This window comes from Palaemon carinicauda, chromosome 43 (genome assembly GCF_036898095.1).
Source record: "Palaemon carinicauda isolate YSFRI2023 chromosome 43, ASM3689809v2, whole genome shotgun sequence".
Taxonomy (NCBI): Eukaryota; Metazoa; Arthropoda; class Malacostraca; order Decapoda; family Palaemonidae; genus Palaemon; species Palaemon carinicauda.
This window is the reverse complement of record NC_090767.1, coordinates 22,078,384-22,098,610: the sequence shown is the minus strand read 5'-3', so window position 1 is coordinate 22,098,610 and position 20,227 is coordinate 22,078,384. Positions and strand designations below refer to the sequence as shown.

Here is a 20,227-nt window from a genome sequence, read left to right as displayed (position 1 = left end):
CGTTTCATGAAAAGTAGTGAAATAATTAAAGAATTTCTTTGTAATCAAAATATTTATTTGTAAATACATGAAGTAAATGTTTGATGATTGAAGTCACCTTTGTAATACATTTTTAGTTTGGTGAATTAAATTTTAATTGGAATTTATTATTTATACAATTATTTTTATATGAAAGGAATGTGCAACTTATGGCCAATTCTAATGCTTTTTTTAATATTCTATATTCTTAAACTGGACTTATTTTCTACGATATTGCATTACAGAAATTAGAATAGACAACAAAACTGAAATGACACCCCAAGTGTCTTATAGAGAGTACACCTTCCGATCACATGGTATAGGTACACGGATACTTATCTTGTGTAAACATACTTTCTGCCGACAGTATTCCCTCTGATCGTGATGTAAAATGGAATTGTTTGATTTTTTTTAAAAGGAATATGAAATTGCTTTGTTAAAGATAGTGTTTGGCTTTGAACGGGTAAAGAATATAAATTTAATATCTTGTCATGATTCTATAAAAGCAATTTTGCCTGAGTTTATTAAATGGAACTTTTGAAAATCAGTCGGTTAACCAAACTATAAATGTGACTTTATAATTTTCCCAACTAATTCTGGTTCAAGATTACCTCCTTAATTATGACATTTTAAATCACCTTTAAGAATTAAATCGAAGAACTTTATATAAAGGATAAAATATGGCAGTTTCATCTCGTTATAATTAAATTCTTACTAACTTAGAGAAAACCAATTTCACTTTAACCAAAAATGGAAGACCTCTTAGTGGCAATTCTCCCATTAACCAAGACAGTTGCCAAATACTCAATTTCCCATTCAGATAAAAGGCACACGACACAATAGTCACGGTAGTACCTCTGGCATCGTCTGCCTACTGTACGGATTCTCTGACCTGCAGGGCACCAAGGGAAGGTCGCCAAGTGCCTGCAAAGCAGTTCCGTGAGGTCAGCCCCTATTTTGGGGGGGACACTAATGTATACGAAATAAAATAAAATTTAAAAAAATATATTTTTTTATATTTTTGTACTTTGATTAAATAAAAGTATATCTTGAACTTATGTATTTTATTAGTCCTTGTTTGTTTTAATTACATATTCTTACATAGTAATATATTTCATACATCATGATGCATAATTAAGTAAAAGGCATAAAATATTAACCCAAAATATATCTTAAATGAATCATGGATTAAGTTCATAAAAAATGTATTTTGTAATTTGAGTTTAAATGTTCCTGTATTGTTTTAAATATACCACATCATTTTGAGGAGTACTGTCGTCATTTAGGTCGATTGTTGGACACTCGTAAGTGAATTCAATTCCCCAAGTCGTTTGAGAAATACACTACTGTATAATACAGTTGTATAGCTTTCAGAGGTACTGTATTAATGATATATCAAACTATACATTTCCTTAGTTTTTCTTTAATCTGTAACAATGTCGGAAACATTGTTACAGCTTAAAGAGAATAAGCAGGAGATGTATAGGTTCATATATCAGTAATACAGTAGCCCTCAAAGCTATACAGCTGTTGTATTATACAGTAGTGTATTTATAAAACGCCTCTGAATGTTAAACCACTTACTAGTGACCAACACTCGACCAAAATGACGACAGTCCTCCTCAAAATGATATGGTATATTCATCACAATCCAGGAATATTTAAATATAAGTTACAAAAATACATTTTTATGACCATAAAAGAATCATTATTTAATAGTTAAATAATCAATGCAAATCATATTAAATTATAATTTCAAATTACAGTTTTGTGAAATTAAAAATTAATGCAAAATCATATTTTGAGAATCTATAATTTGATTCCTTGCAACAATATAATAAATAAGTTGCTCAAAAAACAAGAAATTATTTCAATGAAAATTTTGAATATTAATAAAAAAAATGAGTCAAAAACAAAGATTTATCAAAATGAAAAATATGAATAAAAGTTGCAAAGTAAAATCTACAGTCGTTCATTACGTTTGAAACGGAAATTATTTAGAAAATACTAAACATTTTTTCAATTTGATGATAGTGACAAATTTAATATCTAAAAATTTGGTTAAAATGGACAACCTTTCTGGACTTGTCTGTCTCTGCTATATCTCACTGACTTAGTTGTCCAAGACTCAAGATATTAATTCCTCACTGGCTTAGTTGTCCAAAGAAAAGATTTGATAAAAAATTACTTGTTTAAAAGAACTGTTACTTTACAAATATGAAATTCTTTTTAATTTTGATCTACATTGTTATTAAAATCTCCAATTAAATATTCAATTCCTATGTTTACATACATTATCAGTCCAGTTAAATATATTCAAATTTGTACAAATTATGACAAACAATTTAATAAACAAAATATCTTGTGAAACAATTATAAGCAGTTTCCACTTAACAGATCTTTTAAGCAAATCAATCATTTATTTATTTCCTCATTTCCTTTCCTCACAGGGCTATTTTTCCCTATTGGAGCCCTTGGGCTTATAGCGTCTTGCTTTTCCAACTAGGGTTGTAGCTTGGCTAGTAATAATAATAATAATAATCAATGGAACATCTTTGTTTATATATTCTGAAAGTTGAATTTCATGGGATGTGTATACTTCCACAAGGCTAAATTCACAGCCAGACCTTTGCTCAGACGGTATATATAACATTTAAAATGCTTCCAGAGCTCAAATTACTGGCCGTTCTTTCCTTAAACCTCTACAATGTTTGCGCTTACAAAAGGGTAAATTTAGAAGCTACAAAACCAATTGAAGTTAAGTTTGACCACAATTTTCTATGATACTTCTGTAATTACTTAAACTAACATACCTTGGTAATGTATTTTACTAAATATCAAGTTATTTAGAATATTTTAACTCAAACTTTAGAATATATTACTATCATTATTACATGGACAAAAGTCATGGTATGACAATGGAACAATCTCCAATAGATTTAGTAGATTTGAGAACAAAGCTCTCAGAAGGATATTGGGAGTGAAATGGCAGGACAGGATTAGAAATGAGACTATAAGAGAGATTACTACAGTGCCATATGTGGATGAGATCATGGAGAGGGGTAGATGGAGATGGTTTGGGCATGCTCTTCGCACTCCCCAAGAGATATTAGTTCACCAAACTTTCAACTGGGCTCCATAAGGCACTAGAAGAGTTGGAAGACCCAGGCCTACATGGCTGAGGGCTATGAATCGTAAAGTAGGTGATGAGGAATGGAGAAGTATTGATTTAATAGCTCAAGATAGAGAAGACTGTCAAAATCTAACCTTGGCCCTTTGTGTCAATAAGCGTAGGAGGAGATGATGATGAATTTAAACTTCAAGTTGCCAACAACTTTAATGACCACACAGAGCAAGGAAATTGTAAACCATAATACCTTAAAGAGTTTCGAAGATGAGGAAAATATAACTGTGAATCACTTTGGAAAGAGGAACTGAATTGGGAAAAGAGAACTGTAAAAAGTATGTTGGAAAGTTTGCTGTTACATAAAAGGAGAGAGATTAAAAGTTAATTTTTTTTTTTTTTTTAACAAATAAATTATTTTCAAAATTTAAAAATATGATTGACTAATTATTTCACAAAGAGAGGGGATGATGAAGAAAAGAATAAGGCCCAGTCAAATCTTTTCATTCATGCAGACTAAAACCGGGTAACGATGCCCTCAACCTTCTGCTACTTGTCCAATAAGGAGCCTGAGGTTAGACCAGCTGTTGTGCAGCCACCACAGGGCCGATAGAGAACGTATCGAGCCTCCTGTGGGTCACGTCTTGCAGGTAGTGGGCTATGAACGTTGTCTGACGCTTCCACACCCCAGCTTGAAGGACCTGCTTCACAGAGAAATTTCTTTTGAAGACCAGGGATGTAGCTATGCCCCTGACATCATGTGCTCTAGGGCGACGTGACGGAGGAGGATCTGGATTCAAGGCCAGATGGTGTTTTTGGTGACCCTCCTCTTAGTCCTCCCTGTGCTGACGAATAATGCTGGCACATGAGGACGGACTGCAGCTGTTCTTTTAAGGTATAGCCTCAAACTCCTTACTAGGCATAGTAAGAGATGGTCTGGGTCATCTATTACAGACCGGAGACTAGAAATCCGGAAGGAGTTGAACCGAGGATCCGCTACTCCAGGATTCTGAGTCTTAGCAATAAACTTAGGGACGAAGCTGAACGTTACCTCCCCCCATCCCCTTGAATGGGCGATGTCATACGAGAGACCATGAAGTTCGCTAACACGCTTGGCCGAGGCCAAAGCTAGCAGGAACACCGTCTTCCAGGTTAGGTGGCGATCCGATGCCTGGCGTAATGGTTCATAGAGCGGTCTCTTAAGAGACCTGAGAACTCGAACCACGTTCTATGGAGGTGGTCTCACTTCAGACTGAGGGTAGGTAAGTTCATAACTACGTCCGAGTAGAGAAAGTTCTAGCGATGAAGAAATGTCCATCCCTTTCAGCCTGAAAGCTAGACTTAAGGCTGAGCGATAGCCTTTCACTGCAGAGACTGAAAGGCGCATCTCTTCCCGCAAATACACGAGGAACTCCGCTATTGTTGGAATAGTGGCATCGAGTGGAGAGATAACCCTTCCACGACACCAACCACAGAAGACTTTCCACTTTGCCTGGTAGACTGCTGCGGATGACTTTCGCAGATGACCAGACATCCTGACAACAACTTGCTGCAAAAATCCTCTCTCAGAGAGGAGATGCTGGATAGTCTCCAGGCGTGAAGTCGTAGTGAAGCTACGGCTTCGTGGAAGATGTTAGCATGTGGTTGTTTGAGCAGATTGTGCTGCGGAGGGAGTTCTCTCGGTAGCTTCGTTAGGAGTTGCAGAAGGTCCGGGAACCATTCTGCATGATGCCATAGCGGAGCTATGAGGGTCATTGAAAGATTGACCGATGTTCTGGTCTTGTTGAGTACCCTCCTCATCAGACAGAACGGGGGAAAAGCGTAAACGTCGATGTTGTCCACCGTTGTTGGAAAGCATCTTGCCAGAGAGCCTTGGGGTCTGGGACTGGGGAGCAGTACAGCGGGAGCTTGAAGTTCAGGGCTGATGGAGAACACCACAAAGTCAGGACTTTGTTGGCTAATAGATGATCCAAAGACCACTCGGTACTCACCATCTGAGACGCTCTGCTCAGATTGTCAGCAAGCACATTCCTTTTGCCTGGAATGAAGCGTGCCGATAGTGGTATCGAGAGGACTTCGGCCCATCTCAGTTTCTCTACTGCTAGATGGGATAGCTGCTGCGAAAAGGTACCTCCTTGTTTGTTGACGTAGGCCACTACTGTGGTGTTGTCGCTCATCACCACCACAGAGTGACCCGCCAGGTATTGTTGGAACTGTTGAAGGGCCAGGAAGACGGCCTTCATCTCTAGGAGATTTATATGGAGGTACTTTTCTGATTCTGACCACAGGCCTGAGGTCCTGTGGTGCAGTACGTGGGGCCCCCCACCCTTTCTTTGAAGCGTCTGAAAACAGCATCAAATCCGGGGGGAGGACGAGAAGATCCATTCCTTTTCGTAAGCTCTCGTCCATCACCCACCAATGGAGGTCTGTCAGTTTCGCAGGTCCCAAAGGGATCAGGACGTCCAAGGAATTGTAACCTCGATTCCACCAGGACTTGAGTCGCCACTGGAGGGATCTCATCCTGAGGCGACCGTTGGGAACTAGACGAGCCAATGATGAAAGGTGACCGAACAGACGTAACCACGATTAGGCTGGAAGTTCTTCTCGTCTGAGAAAAGGGCTTGCGACCCTCCTCAGCCTTGCTATCCTGTTGTCTGATGGGAAGGCTTTGTGGAGATTGGTGTCTATAACCATGCCTAGATATACCAGTCTTTATGGGAAGGCTTTGTGGAGATTGGTGTCTATAACCATGCCTAGATATACCAGTCTTTGAGTGGGAAGCAGAGAGGACTTCTCAAGATTTACCATGATCCCCAGATCCTGGCAAAGTCTCAAAAGTTTGTCCCGGTGTTGAAGAAGGGATGACACCGAGTCTGCTAGGATCAACCAGTCGTCCAGATAATGGAGGAGACGGATGCCGATCATGTGTGCCCACGAAGATATTAGGGTGAAAACACTGGTGAAAACCTGTGGTGCTGTGGAGAGACTGAAGCACAGCACCTTGAACTGGTACTCTTTGTTGTCTAGGCTGAATCTTAAGTACTTCCTTGAAGACGGATGAACTGGGATCTGGAAGTACGCGTCCTTTAGATCCAGTGTCCACATGAAGTCTGACTGTGTCTGCCGTCTCCATGCTGAACGGAGTTTGTTTGACAAACTTGTTCAGGGCTGAGAGGTAAATGAAAGAAAGTCATGTGAAGAAGCCTGGAGACCCATCGAGGACCTCTTGGAGAGCGCCCTTCTTCAACAGGGTCTGGACTTCTACCCGAAGGGCTTGCCCCTTTGCTGATCCCATGGCAAGGGAGCTCAATGACACTGGATTCGTCGTCAGGGGAGGTAGAGATGATGTGAACGGGACGCGATATCCCTGACTGATTATGGAAATCGTCCAGGAATCGGCCGCAAGTTGCTTCCACCTGTCTGCGCAACTTTGTAGGCATCCCCCCACTGGTGGACATGCAGGGGGGCTGCCAATCCTAGCGTTTGTGGCCTCGGCTGCTCCCACTAGGATTCTTACCTCCTCTGGAAGACTTTTTGCCTTTCCTATCCTCGACAGGAAAGGGCTTAGACGCCACTGTCTTCGCTGCTGCCGTTGGTTTTGCGGTCTTGGTCGGACGGGACTGCTGGGGTGCTGGAGGCTTATAGGGCTTAGATGTCAAAGCCCTAAGAAGGAAGGAGGCTTGGCGAGACTTCCTCCACCTCTCAGCGGCCTGTTCCTTAGGCTCAAACAGGATCGTTCCTTCTAAGGAAGAATGCCTGAGCCTATTGATCTTGGTGCTAGGGACCTTCTGATGGAATTTCTCAGCCACCGCATCCCGACGTTTCAGGATGGTGTTTGCCCACAAGTTCGAGACTTGCTGGGCCAGAAACTCGATCGTGCGAGTGCCTGAGAGAAGGAACGTCTCCATAGATTTCCTGGTATGTTCTTTGGAGAAATCCTCAGAGCGTATCAGGATACCTAAGGTCCCTAACCAGATGTCAACGTGGCTTGCATAGCACACTTCGTAACCTTCTCCTGGTTAAGGATCTCGGTTGCCGAGAATAAGACCTGCCGGTTGGAGTGTCTCTTAATAGGGACTCCCCTGGTAAGCTCTTCCAACGAATGGTGGAGAGGAAGAGCTAAACAAGGCTCCTCCAAGATCTCAAAGTACCTCCTTTGCTGTACGCGAGGTGGTGGGAGAAGCTTGTTGCCGGCACTGGAACGGTTGGAGGAGGACATCTCTGAGAGCTGTACAGTGATCTTGTCCCTGGTACTCTTAACCCCCTGAGACCAGGGCAGAGCAACACTGGCCTTGGAAGGTTTTTGAGTGCCAAATACGCGGTCCAAGACCGTGTCCTTGCCCTCTCAAGGAGGGATCTCTGGGTCGGCAAACCCATAAAGAGCCCTCATTAGAGTCAGAACTTGCCAAAACGCATGCTCTGACTCTTGCTATTCTCCTCCTGACGATGGACTTGCAGCGAAGTCTCCTGTCCCCAAAGGCTCTTCTTGGGGAAAGTCGCGGATGTTCTCCGAGTGGCAAGTTGGCTCCGTCCTGTGTCTTGTAGAAGACTTTGGTAAAGTCCTCGAGTCCTTCGACTCCTTCCTGGGAAGGATGTAGGACTCCAACATAAAAGGTGGCAAGTTCTTTCCCACCCCTGCTCGGGAAGACTTCTCAGCACGAGGAGGGGTTTTCCCTCATTGGTGCGATGGGGGAACGTCTCACCTCACGTGATTTCCCTGAGGACGGGAAGTACTCGTCCGACAGAAAAGGAGAGAAAGTCTGGGGGGGGGGGGGGGTGAAGGAACCTGCCTCAAAGGCTTGCGTGGAGTCAACTTAGCCCTTGGAGAAGTTACCACATCCGGAACTCCTCTTTTTCTCTTCAGAGGAGTAGAAACATCCAAGGATCTGGGACCTAATTCAGAGAGAACATGTTTGAACACCAGCGTAACTGCTCTGATTAGTGCACCGAACCAAGGTTGTTGACTGACAGACGTGCCGTCAGACACTCCCTCTGAAGGGACAGGGATAGAAGGAACCCTGGGAGGAGTTCCCATAGGTGGGTTCGCCTGAAAAGGAAAATGGATCCTGGACCCCTCTGGATGTTTCCCTTCTGCCGTAATACGCGCTGTTATGCGTTGGCGGGGAGGGGAATGCGGCGATGGCGACCATGCCGTGCGCTGTCCAGCAGCCTCGCGCGCGGGAGGGTATTGACGCTCACGCGGGGGCGCGTAATGGTGCTCGTATGATGGGGAATACCAGGGCTCACGCGGGGGAGACTGCTGATGCGCGTGCAGGCGCGCGGGAGACTGATGGCGCGCGGGAGACTGATGGCGCGTAGGAGAGCGCGCAGGAGATTGATGGCGCGCAGGATTAGGGCGTTGAACACGTGGGCGCGCGGGTGAGAGTTCGCGTGTCCCAAAAGAAGACGTATGGGGCGCGAGCACGCAGGAGACATACCCCTGGTGCACAGGAGCGCAGTTAAAGCCTGGGCACGTGGGCGCGCGTCAGAATGGTGGCGCGCAACTGCAGGATAGGATGGGCGTGGGCGCATGCGAGAGACTGCGCGTGTCGGCGTGATGGCGAGCACTGGCGAAAGCTGTTGGCGCGTTGGCGAGCACTGGTGCATGGGAGAAGTCAAAATCGACTTCCCAACAGCGCCCAGATCCGAAGATCGTGGGCACACAGGAGAGATGATTGCTGCGCGTGGGCACTGGCACGCAGGAGATCACTGACGCGCAGGAGAACGCTGGAGCACAGGAGGGCGCTGGCGCGCAGGAGGATGATGGCGCGCAGGATGGCACATAGCTGGGCTTGGGCACGCTAGCTCAGGCAAAGCCTGGCGCGCAGGAGAACGTGGGCGCATATACTCATTGTTAGCATAGTGCACGAGGGAAGTATCTGCGGGTTGGCGCATACGCCCTTGATGTCCCGTATTAGGGTTAGATGCCTTACGAGCGTGAAGGTCAAGTTTCGTCGGCGTGTAGCGCGCATCAGCACTCAGGAACGGTGACGGCACGTCGGCAGGTCTGACGGGTGGACGATCGACGTGTCCTTTGAAAGGACGACCTTCCACCGAAGGGGATCGCGAACGATCCGCTGAGAGGTCCAGAACCAAAGCAGGAACAGTCGGTGATGGCTGAAGAGGCTCCTCTGCGATGGACTGCAACAAAGATGTAGAACCAAAGAGGCGCCTCCTCACCGCTGGTGAAGGAAGGCCTCTCTGGCGAAGAGGAAGGCGAGCCTTGCGACGGATACGCCCTCTGGGGGCCGTTGGATCAGCAAGTTGACCTTCTGCAGTCCTCCGAAGAGGAGTCTCTGTAAGTGAACTCCCCCGAGGGAGAGAAACACTAGCATGAGAGACTGTTGGACTTAGTTTCTTCCTCGTTGGTTGAACAGGAATAGGAGAAACTAAGCCTTCAGCTACTGCGGGATTTGAAGAGGCAGAGGTATTAGGAGATACCGCATTGGATACCTCCGACACCACAACGTTGACAATTGACAGAGGATCAACCTCTGCCGGAGTCGACGATTGCTTGACAGCAGCACCCAATCGGATGATGTCAAGTAAGGCTTCCTTGGAGGGCGAACCCTTGAGCCCCAAGGAAGACCAAAGCTGTAAAAGATGGATTAGTGACACATCCTCCCCCCGGGGGGGGAGGCAACGCCATCTCTCGAACCCCGAGCTTGGAAAACAGTACAACTGTCTACGCTACCACTCGACGGTCTCTCGAAAGAGGAGGTTTGAGCAACGGAAGAAGAGTCCTTGGGTTTTTCTCCTTTCAAAGGAACTTTCGAAGGAGAAATATCCCGTCTGGACTTCTTCTTACGTCGCCGTGAAAACCTCTCCCACTGGGAGGTAGACCACTCCCTGCACTCACTACACTTATTATCACTATCATACCGTTGACCTCTACAGTAAGGGCAAACGGTGTGAGGGTCTGTCTCGACCGCCGACATGAATGTTCCACAGGGGCGGTCGGGTAATCCAGGGCAGGTGCGCACAATAGCAGAGGCCAACTTCACACACAAACCTGTCAAAAAGAGAAATAAAAAAAAAAAACATTAATGGCTGCCAATGAGCGGCGAGGATGAAAGCGGACACGTCCGACTACCATCCGAGCCAAGAGCAAAGTGAGTTCAAGCACAGGTGTGTGAGAGAAGGGGGGGGGGGTAGCAAGTTACCCTTCCCTACCCCAGCTAACTAGCGGTGTGGGTAGTAAACCCTCGTTAAATTTTAATGTCTCGTCATTTCAGCTACGCCAAAAGTAATACCCCAATTAAATAGCTAAGGTTTGTATTCCAGTTACGGAACAACTATAAATCACACACAATCATATTACATCTAAATGCGAATAAGAAGGGATTAAAAAGATTAAATAAATAAATTAAAATAAATTAAAGCTTGTGATAAAACCCAATACCTCTTGTGCCATTTTTTATATAATCTACCCGAGTGACAAAATACATTTTCTGTTTTAGCAGCGGTGAGGCGAGTCATGATTTTCCATCTGTTTTGTAACTTTTGATGGCTTTCTTTAGACTCTTGGAGTAGGCTGAGAGCTTCGTTAACACTCCTGGAGTCCATTGGGGGATTCTGAAGACTCTTGGAGTAGGCCGAGAGCTTCGTTAACACTCCTGGAGTCCATTGGGGGCTTTGTAAGACTCCTGAAGTTCATTGGGGACTTCGTAACACTCCTGGCGTCCATTGGCGGCTTTGTAAGACCGAGTTGACTTGGGGCTTCGTAAGACTCCTGGAGCCCATCAGGGTCTTCGTAAAACTCCAACTGCACTATATTGTATTTGGGCACTTGCAAAGCCTTCTTGAATTCTTCTTGCTAAAGATCTTCTCTATCGCCCCAATTACTGAAGGAAGATTCTCTGCAATAAAAGAGAAAAGTTATCAAATGGTCTCTACCTTTGTTTTAAGATTTTTGTAATAAAGTATTTAAAATATTCATCATTGGTCTGATAGGAGGAAGAACAGCTTGTTTCGTTAAGTAACAATTCAAATAAGTACAGCCGTACTTAAATAAGTAGTTCAAATCTTTCTAGTGTTTACTATGAATAGGCCACTAAGTTCAGCCCTTCTTCCCTATATAAAACCATAGAATCTTATAAAATAGTTTTGATTATTCCATACATTAGTACATTATTCTTCTCTCTCAAAATGGCCGACAAGATTAGTTCTTCAGATTCAAACCTATAAGTTTATATCTTTTGTATATTAAAAATAAAATTACTCTGGTTAAAATGAAACATTGGAATAAAAGTTTTAAATAAACCAACAGTGATATTATGCATATTATTAATGTACATTTATACAGTATAGCTTTTCTAAACACAACATCCTATGTCAGTTTTTATATCATAAAATGTATCTTAATATATTTCAAGTATTAATAACTGCGAGAGAGGCAAGAGAGCGTGCTAGAAATAGGAATGAATGGCGAGCGATTGTGACGCAGTTCCGGTAGGCCCTGCTGCTGCCTCCGATGCCTTAGATGACTGCGGAGGTAGCAGCAGTAGGGGATTCAGCATTATGAAGCTTCATCTGTGGTGGATAATGTGGGAGGGTGGGCTGTGGCACCCTAGCAGTACCAGCCGAACTCGGTTGAGTCCCTTGTTAGGCTGGGAGAAACATAGAGAGGAGATGCCCCTTTTTTGTTTCATTTGTTTGATGTCGGCTAACCCCCAAAATTGGGGGAAGTGCCTTGGTATATGTATGTATTAATAACTTATATAATAAACTGCAAGACTTAAATCTATATGTCAAATGTATTATGTTAAATAACACAAAATCGGCCTAAATACTGTCCAATCAATACTAAGTTCAGTTTTCCTCAGGGTGCCTGCCTAACTCGTGCAATTTTGTGGTTCTCAATTCAATTTCCGTTTTGTTTTACATCAATTATGCTGATGAAGAAAAGCTCTTATAAGGAAAAGAAACATTAAAAACATCAAGATGTCTGGATACAAGGCAAAAAAAAAAAAAAAAAAAAAAAAAAAATAAATGAATAAAATTAAGTAACCCTGACAATAATGAGTAGTTCACAACTCATGATCTATAAGTTTGAACACTAATTCACAACGGAGATTATTATTATTAGCTACAACCCTAGTTGGAAAAAGCAGGATGCTATAAGCCCGGGGGCACCAACAGGGAAATTAGCCCAGAGAGGAAAGGAAAAAGGAAAAATAAAATACTTTAAGACGAGTGAATTGGCTTCCTCTTTTTCGTAAAAGTAGAGATAAATTAGCGGACATAGTTGATATAAGTTTTAAATCCCATGATTCTTCTCAGTAAGTAGAACCCAACAGATGGTATCTGTGCAACCCTATCAGTCTAGGGTGGTGAAGAGCAACGAGAGAACTTCTAATGATCTATTGGTAGACATCAATTGGAATAAGCTGACGTCTACATAGGCCCAACCTTCCCCTTTCTCATATATTGCCTGTGAATGAATCTACTCTATGATAACACTAGAAAAGCACTCAGGGTGCAGACCTCCGCCACGGTAGCTTATTTCTCGAAACCAGCTTGCCTTTCCAAGAATCAATTTAGACTGTAGGCGTATTTGAAGTGTGTGAAAACCATATGTGAACTTGGGGTTGAGGTTAGGGTTAAATCAGCTGACCTTGACCTTTGACCTAGGACTTTCAAAATTAGATCAATTCAACGCCTCGATATAAAAATGAATCCGTAAAAGTTGTTCACAGACAAACGGACAAAAAGGGACAAAAACATAACCTCCTCCCAACTTCAATGGCAGAGGTACAAACGCGGGGCCGATCACAGCCAAATTCTAACTACTTCTAAGTCAGTCCATTTCTGAAATATCCCGAAATTTTCATAAAAATTCAAATGTAACTTTTTGAGTTACGCTGGTGATGGACAGAGCTATGAACATAACATTTTGATTTCAAATTAAAAACCTATTTCTCGACTTTTGAAGCTAAACGTTGTAGGCATGCGAGTTAGGTTCAGCTCATTCTACAATAAAATTCAACAATTGACATATGACAGATTCTTGGAACCTATTTGTTCTTAAGTTAGGACTTCTGTTCTCTAAGATTGAGGAAATATCACAAATTATCAAATAATATAAATGATCCAGAGAGTTATTTTCTATACCTATTAACCGAGAGACAAACCTTTATAAGGGTGTAGAAACTGTTAGGACAGGGAGTACGCTATCCCGCTGGGGGAGCCGAAGGGTGAGGCTCGGAGATAGAAGAATAGACCCTTCTCCCAACGGAGACTTATTACAGGTCGCCTACATTGCCTCTGTCCTCGACTCATCCTGCATCGTAGGTCACCTGCAAATTGAAAATCTTATATATTCAATTGCAATTTTGATTTATTACTGATATAAAATAAGTCATATTGGTGTCACCTAAACCTGGATTTAAAAATATATATAAAGAATCCAGAAAACCACTAATATTAACCATAAGTGAATCGGCAAATACATTTTATAGACAAATAAATTTACTCCAGTTTACATGACAGTTTGCCAATTTACAAAATCAAGTTATGCGTACAAATATATAAAACCATGTATAAAAATTCATTTAACTTCTAGTGTTGCTTTTTAAAACAAGAGGAGCACTCGGTAAAGTGCAGACCTTAGCTTATTTCTTGACCTTGACCTTTGAACTTAACATGTATTCATACTCAAATATGAACCAAGTTTCAAGTCTCTGACAACACTGTCCAAACTTATGACTGATTACGTGAATTGGAAATTTTGCTTAACCGTAACCTTGACCTTTGACCTTGCCCTTTCAAAATTTATTAATTTCCAGCTTTTGACATAAAATTTAGTCCCTGCAAGTTTCATTACAATTAAAACTTACTAATATACTTTTCCCTATTTAAAAAATGCTATTTTAACAGAATTTTATAATACACTAGATCTAAATCCTTCTAAAAAAAACATTTTGCATTTGCGAATGTTCAATTTGCCAAACTCTACAACTAAAAAACTGTTAGATTACAATCAAAGTTCTTATATACATCAAAGGGATTTTGACAAAGGAAAAATCTATTTCTGGGGAGAGACCTGTGACGGCCGGTGAAAAGGGTCCTTCTTTACACTTTTCTGATATAAATCCTCCAAATATACCAGAGAAAGATAAAAGCATGGAATGCAGAGGTTACTACCCCCGCGCGAGCACCTTGTGGGTGTCGTGTATACATCAGGGGCGTGTGAAAACCACTATTCACAGGCTGTCTTCCATTTAGATAATTCCTTCATCAAAGGGATGGGCCGTAACAGAGGCCCTAGAAACCACACTTGGACCACGCCATCGACACCTAACACGAGCGCCCTCTAGGACATCCTTCTGTTTTGGACTTGCTCGCTTAGCGTTTTGTTTGTGCTCTTGGTGTTTTTTCCCGTTTTTGGCTTTAATTCATCATGACTGACGCTGCTACTTCACCTTTACCAATGATAAGTACCATAGTTTGTTTTGACAGCTTTTTACAGTACCGGGCAGTTGTTCTCTTTCCAGTAATGTGGATTTTTAATTTGGGATCGGCTTGGCCTTCCTCGGCGACGGCAGCCATTGTGGCGTTGTTCGCTTCGCTGGTACTTCAAGTTAATATTGCCCATCTGGTACTCTGTCATCTAGGTTATATCACTTACGATTTGTGACCATTATTATTATCATTATTTTATTATTGTTTTTACTATGGTATTTTTTGCTAGCAAGTCCAATTTGGACGAATGAAGAAAAATGTTCTTGGCTTTATTATAGTTTAAGTACCCGCCTCCACTTTGGTATATTTCTATGTCTTTTTACCCGTCTGGTTTGATTTAATAAAACGTAATAGACTTTTAAACTTGAAATGTAGAATGAATTATATCACAAGTCATTTGTATTTTCCCTAACTTCACAAAGTAACGTTCTTTAGTAAGAATATGTCTACAGATTGACTTAAATTCAGCTGTCAAAATGGCCACTTTAAAGCTTAAGATTCAAGCTTTAATCTTAAGCTTAAGGCTTTCATTTAAGGCTTGCAGTTGAAGAGGAAAATGAACCTCAAAACTCAGGTTTGAATAATTATGAAAATGACAAATTACTTTTAAAATTTGAGATTTATTCCTACGCTAATACCAAACCCGTTCTTTAATCGGGGACTCATTAACCTAAGGTAGGAGAAATTTCCTCCGACCATACTGGATGGTTTAAAATCAAGGGATGAGAATAGTCACGGACACGATAAATGAGATGGAGTACTTTTGGCGTTCTTATACCCCATACTGACAATCCTACGCTACTCCTCCCATGAAGCCATACAAACATGTTGTCTAGTCTCGAGACACTTCGACAGATTTGCCATCCTGAGTTTCTGTTTCCTTCTACCTCCTCTATGGAAGGAGTGCTGTGAAGAAACTGGTAATGGAATCAGGTGAATGAGTTCCCTGGTGATTCAAATGTGACGAACGGCAGAGGCAAGAGTGTACGCTCTAATCCATGTTCCAGATCTTGCGGTTCTCCACCGACAGGTTTCGCGTCTCAGGAAGCGATTGTAATGTGGTTCCCCATCGTGATAACCTTTTAAAAGGTTCCTGATAGCAGTAACTAACTTGGGTAACTGTGTAACTTTTGCAATAGCAGCGGATAGCCGATGCAAAGAGAAAACGCTGATCAAGAAAAGCAAAGGAAAATTGTCTTGTAAGGAGCAAACACAATCAAAATCTTGCCCTAAAGACGAAACACAAAATTGAAGGGCACACGGATGCCTGGCGCTAGTGCCGCTAACATCTCGTAACCTGTACACACAACGAGAATGATCCCAGTTTGTTTTCTCTCTCCCAAAAGTTGGAGTCATTGTGCAGGAAAGGAAGAGAATGGAACAGTCCTTATCCCTACTGGTAGTGTGCTAACTCCCCTTTGCGAGATAGAACACAGGGAGTAAGTATGTAAGTAGGTGTATCTCATACCAACATGTATAGTATTTTCAAGGAAAATATGTTCTCGGTGCGTGTTCTCTCGCCTTGATAAGCCACGTGGAGTGCAAATAGATGGGCGTTCACATGCTAAGTGGAGAGCAATAGTCAAAATCAGCACCACGTGCACCCGGTGAATAGCGAATGTGAACGGAAGAGTGCACAACAAGGAGAATACTATATTCAAAGTTCGAAGAACGCACACTAAACGTATAGTGCGCGCATCCAGGCGAGTATACACTCACGGGAGAATGTTGGGGAACAGGTGGTTACTCAAAGTGCGAGCAGGCTTAAGTGATGCGTAGTTTTACGTCCTATGACAATTTTTCTCAGCAGATAGAATTACGAGAACTCTGAGAGATACTCCAATCTGCCCAAGAATCTTTGCCAACCGCTATCCCTACCTCGAATCTCTAACACATCTAGTTCTCAAGGACACAACAGTGGGGCAATAGATAAAAAAAAATGTCTCTATGGAAGGGGTACCAGTTTGCAAAATGGCTAATTTCAGCCAGTCATAAAAAACCTTGTGTATCAGACGAGTGTGTCCAATAGGTAGCCGACAAAGCAAATCGGTTGCAGCTTCCTTTACCTCTCTATCTGCCTCTTCATTTATGAGCAGGTTTGTCGGTACCCTGCAAACCTTGATTTGTATACATGCTAGAACCCAGCATAATTGAACTGCTATACCTCTCAGCCCAATAATAAAGAGCACTCTCAAATCTTAAAAACTCAAGGGTTACTAATATTAAAACCTTTGAAGTTTCGTAGGAGACTCCTTACATCACAAAATATTGTAAAATTGGCTCCCCTTTCTATAAGGTTACTTATGTCCATAGGAGTCAGGATGCCATTAAGTTCGGCGGTAAATATAGACAAATTTGGAGCCTTTAAACCAAAACAAAGTTTCTATTAGCAGGTTAAATATACAATACAGTCAGAAGTACAAACTTTTTTCTTCTTTAGTTTCTTTTATTATCATCATCATTAATTGCTAAGCTACAACCCAAGTTGGAAACGCAGGATGCTACAAGACCAAGGGCCCCAATAGGGAACAAAAGCCTAGTGAGGAAGGAAGGAAAGTAATGAACAACTCTGTATAGAGTTATAAGAACAATAATGACATTATAAGAGATATACTAACATTATCTACAAGAAATAATAAACATAGGCCGTGCCCCTGAAAACTAAGTGTATGGATTAGAGAGCTTCCCTTGCCGTTAGACAGTCACAGACGACACGTCATTATATAGTTTGACAGCCGAGTTCACGCTATGAAAAAAAAACTTGCCCTCTTTATATCTGTAGGAACAAATATATATTAATCATGTTTGGCTCAGCCAGGCAGATTTTTCCCAATAGTTATTGAAAACTCTAAGAAAAGTATTTTGTGTCTAGTTTTGCTAGCAGTACCAGCCGAACTTGGTCGAGTCCCTCGTCAGGCTGGGAGAAGCGTAGGGAGGAAACCTCCCCTTTTTTTTCTTTTGTTAGATGTCAGCTACGCCCTAAAATTAGGGAAGTGCCTTTGTAAATAGATATATAGTTTTGCTGCTTAAATATACACCCAACATACTGAATGAACAACGCACATACAAACAAACTTCTCGAAACAAATACAGTGCTTGTACCAAGCAAACTTTCTGTTCAAATCTACGAAGGCAGTAGATGGCACAAGAAGTGCTTGCAGAGAGTAATACCAAATCTCAAGGTTTTGAAAAATGCTGAACAAATTATAAAATTTCAAAAATCCCATATAGTTGAGGCTGGAAATATGTTAAATTGGGAGTTTTTAATAACTCATAAGTCATTCAACATCAGGCAAGATAAAAGTCTTCAGCAAAGATATAACAGGGGTCTTTGCCTAAGGTAAGACCCTCACATACTGGGGTAGGTTAGGTTAGGTAAGGGAAGAAATGATCTGCCATTAACACACATTTGGTAGTTACAATAAAATTGATATATTTAACTTATGATAAGCCAAAACTACATACATAATTCCATGAATTTCCAGCAATTGCCTGGATCATGGAATTTGAATCATATAATAGAATCATGAAGGCCAGTCTCTGCCACTACGAAAATATGTGAAAATCTAAAATTGGGGTTAAGTAAATAACACAATCTATAACTCAAGTAACAGATTCTGATATGGACCTTAACATGACCTTCCTAATTGACCTTTATACAATATGAATACTAAAATAACCTTGAATTATAAATGAATATATTTGTATGTAGGCTATAGCATGAAACACGGTACTGTCACTAGAAGCCGGTTCACAAACTCTAAATCTATATTTTCCATATAAATTCTGAGACTGTCACTCTTAATTATATATCAAAATAGCTATAAAGTTATATAGATTGACCTCTTGACACTAATACTTACAGAAAAGTCACTTTAAAAGGCACAAAAACAAATAAAACTTGTGGACGATGAGTTGGATGTAACACTCCGTCCGCCATATTGAAAGTCTGGCTGCCTGCCCTCAGTGCCGGGCCCTGCCATATTGTTATGAAGATAAATCGCTAAACTAACGAAACTTCCCCTAAAATAGGGGCTAATTTTCTCCCTAGCATTCATCAACACAAGCTAAATTCAGTGTTATATATATTTAGGTGTCTTATTGTTATATCATTAATTTTAGGAATTACGTTTTTTTGTAACCATAAATAATAAAATTTACTTAAAGCATCAAACTGATTTTTTTTTACTATAAAATTTCCCCCAAATTAGGAGCTAATTTTCTCCCTAGCATTCATCAACACAATGTAAATTCAGTATTATATGTATATTTGTGCTTTATAGTTATATTGTAAAATGTAATTACTTTCATGAATTAAATTTTAGTAACCATAAACAATAAAATATTTTTCTAAACCTTCAAACTGGCTCAGAAAACTTGTCCCCAAAATTACTAGATTTTGTTTTATTTTGGAATAATTCCCCTAAATGTAGACGCCATGATCTAAGTGCCAACAAGCTTAAATACAAAATATCCAATAAAATCATATGAAAATATTATTTAAAACTATGTAACAATATTAATATTAAATTAAAATATGTTTATGATATATTTATAATAATTGATCATGTTTTTATACACATTTTACGCTCGGCACCTGAAAGATTTTCATGGACAGGGCGATGGTATCGCCTCCTATTGAGTGTAAAAACAACTAATATTGCAACTGTTAACTTTTCTAATATATAACTAATGTATAAACTCAAAATTTATGCTTAATAAATATAATTTTTATTGAAAATTGAATCAATAAACTAGGAAAATACATTAAAAATAGGTTTTTATGCCAATAATTCTCTATTTATCAAATAAATATGATATATTAAAGGTACATTGCAAATATTAGTTGGTAATGCAAAAAATCAGCTGATTTTTAGCAAGAACACGTGGTCAAAATGAAAAAGATTATATGAATGAAAAATAGTGAAATTTTCAATAAAATTCCCTTAGATTTTATCAAAGTTTAATTTTAATCAAGAAAATTTGTTGAAAACTATGTATATTTTTCATAATTTGGAATAATTAGGATATTTTGTTAGTGTTTAAATTTGGCGCCAATTTCTTAAGTGAAAATAACGACTTTGACGTCATCTATTGGGAGTTAAAATAACCGTAGACAATAATAGATATTTAAAAGGTAATTGTCAACTTCTTATGTAAACAATGGCAAATTACCTTTAATATCTCGCAAATATTTGGCAAAAAATAGCACAGTTTAATATAATGACTATATATTTGTTTGTTTGTATTCTTAATGTATCAATATACTGCTAAAATTATATATAAAATAAATATATATTAATAGACTAGTTAAGAACTCACCCTAGAAGGCTTTCTTAGTATATAACTATCATTCTAAATTTAGATCATTGATATAAAAAATATATTTTAGTCAAAATTTACCTAAAATTTAAATAAATTATTGATTAAATATGTTGTTATGGCTATAATTTCCTTATTTATTTGTTAGATAATATTAAATTTTAAGGTTTTTTGCTAAAGTTATCTGGTAAAACATGAAATACTTTTCTTCTTTTGTCAAATCTTTTAAGGAAATAAATTTTACAATTTTTACTTTTACATTTGATTAAAATCAATCAAATTTTATCATATTAATTTTAT

The 20,227-nt window shown here is 40.4% G+C and overlaps 3 long non-coding RNA genes across 3 annotated transcripts in view; 1 reads left to right on the top strand and 2 right to left on the bottom strand.

The window, feature by feature from the left end:
* Window positions 1–20,227, bottom strand: part of LOC137633645 (uncharacterized) — a 191,943-nt gene that overhangs the window by 105,478 nt on the left and 66,238 nt on the right. The window lies entirely within an intron of this gene.
* The window catches only part of LOC137633641 (uncharacterized), a 187,465-nt gene that overhangs the window by 143,185 nt on the left and 24,053 nt on the right, over window positions 1–20,227 (top strand). The window lies entirely within an intron of this gene.
* On the bottom strand, window positions 1,985–18,530 carry LOC137633642 (uncharacterized). Its single transcript, XR_011042329.1, has 3 exons — window positions 18,469–18,530; window positions 13,276–13,440; window positions 1,985–11,001 (listed from the first exon to the last, which is right to left on the bottom strand). It is a non-coding gene; the product is annotated as an uncharacterized lncRNA (long non-coding RNA).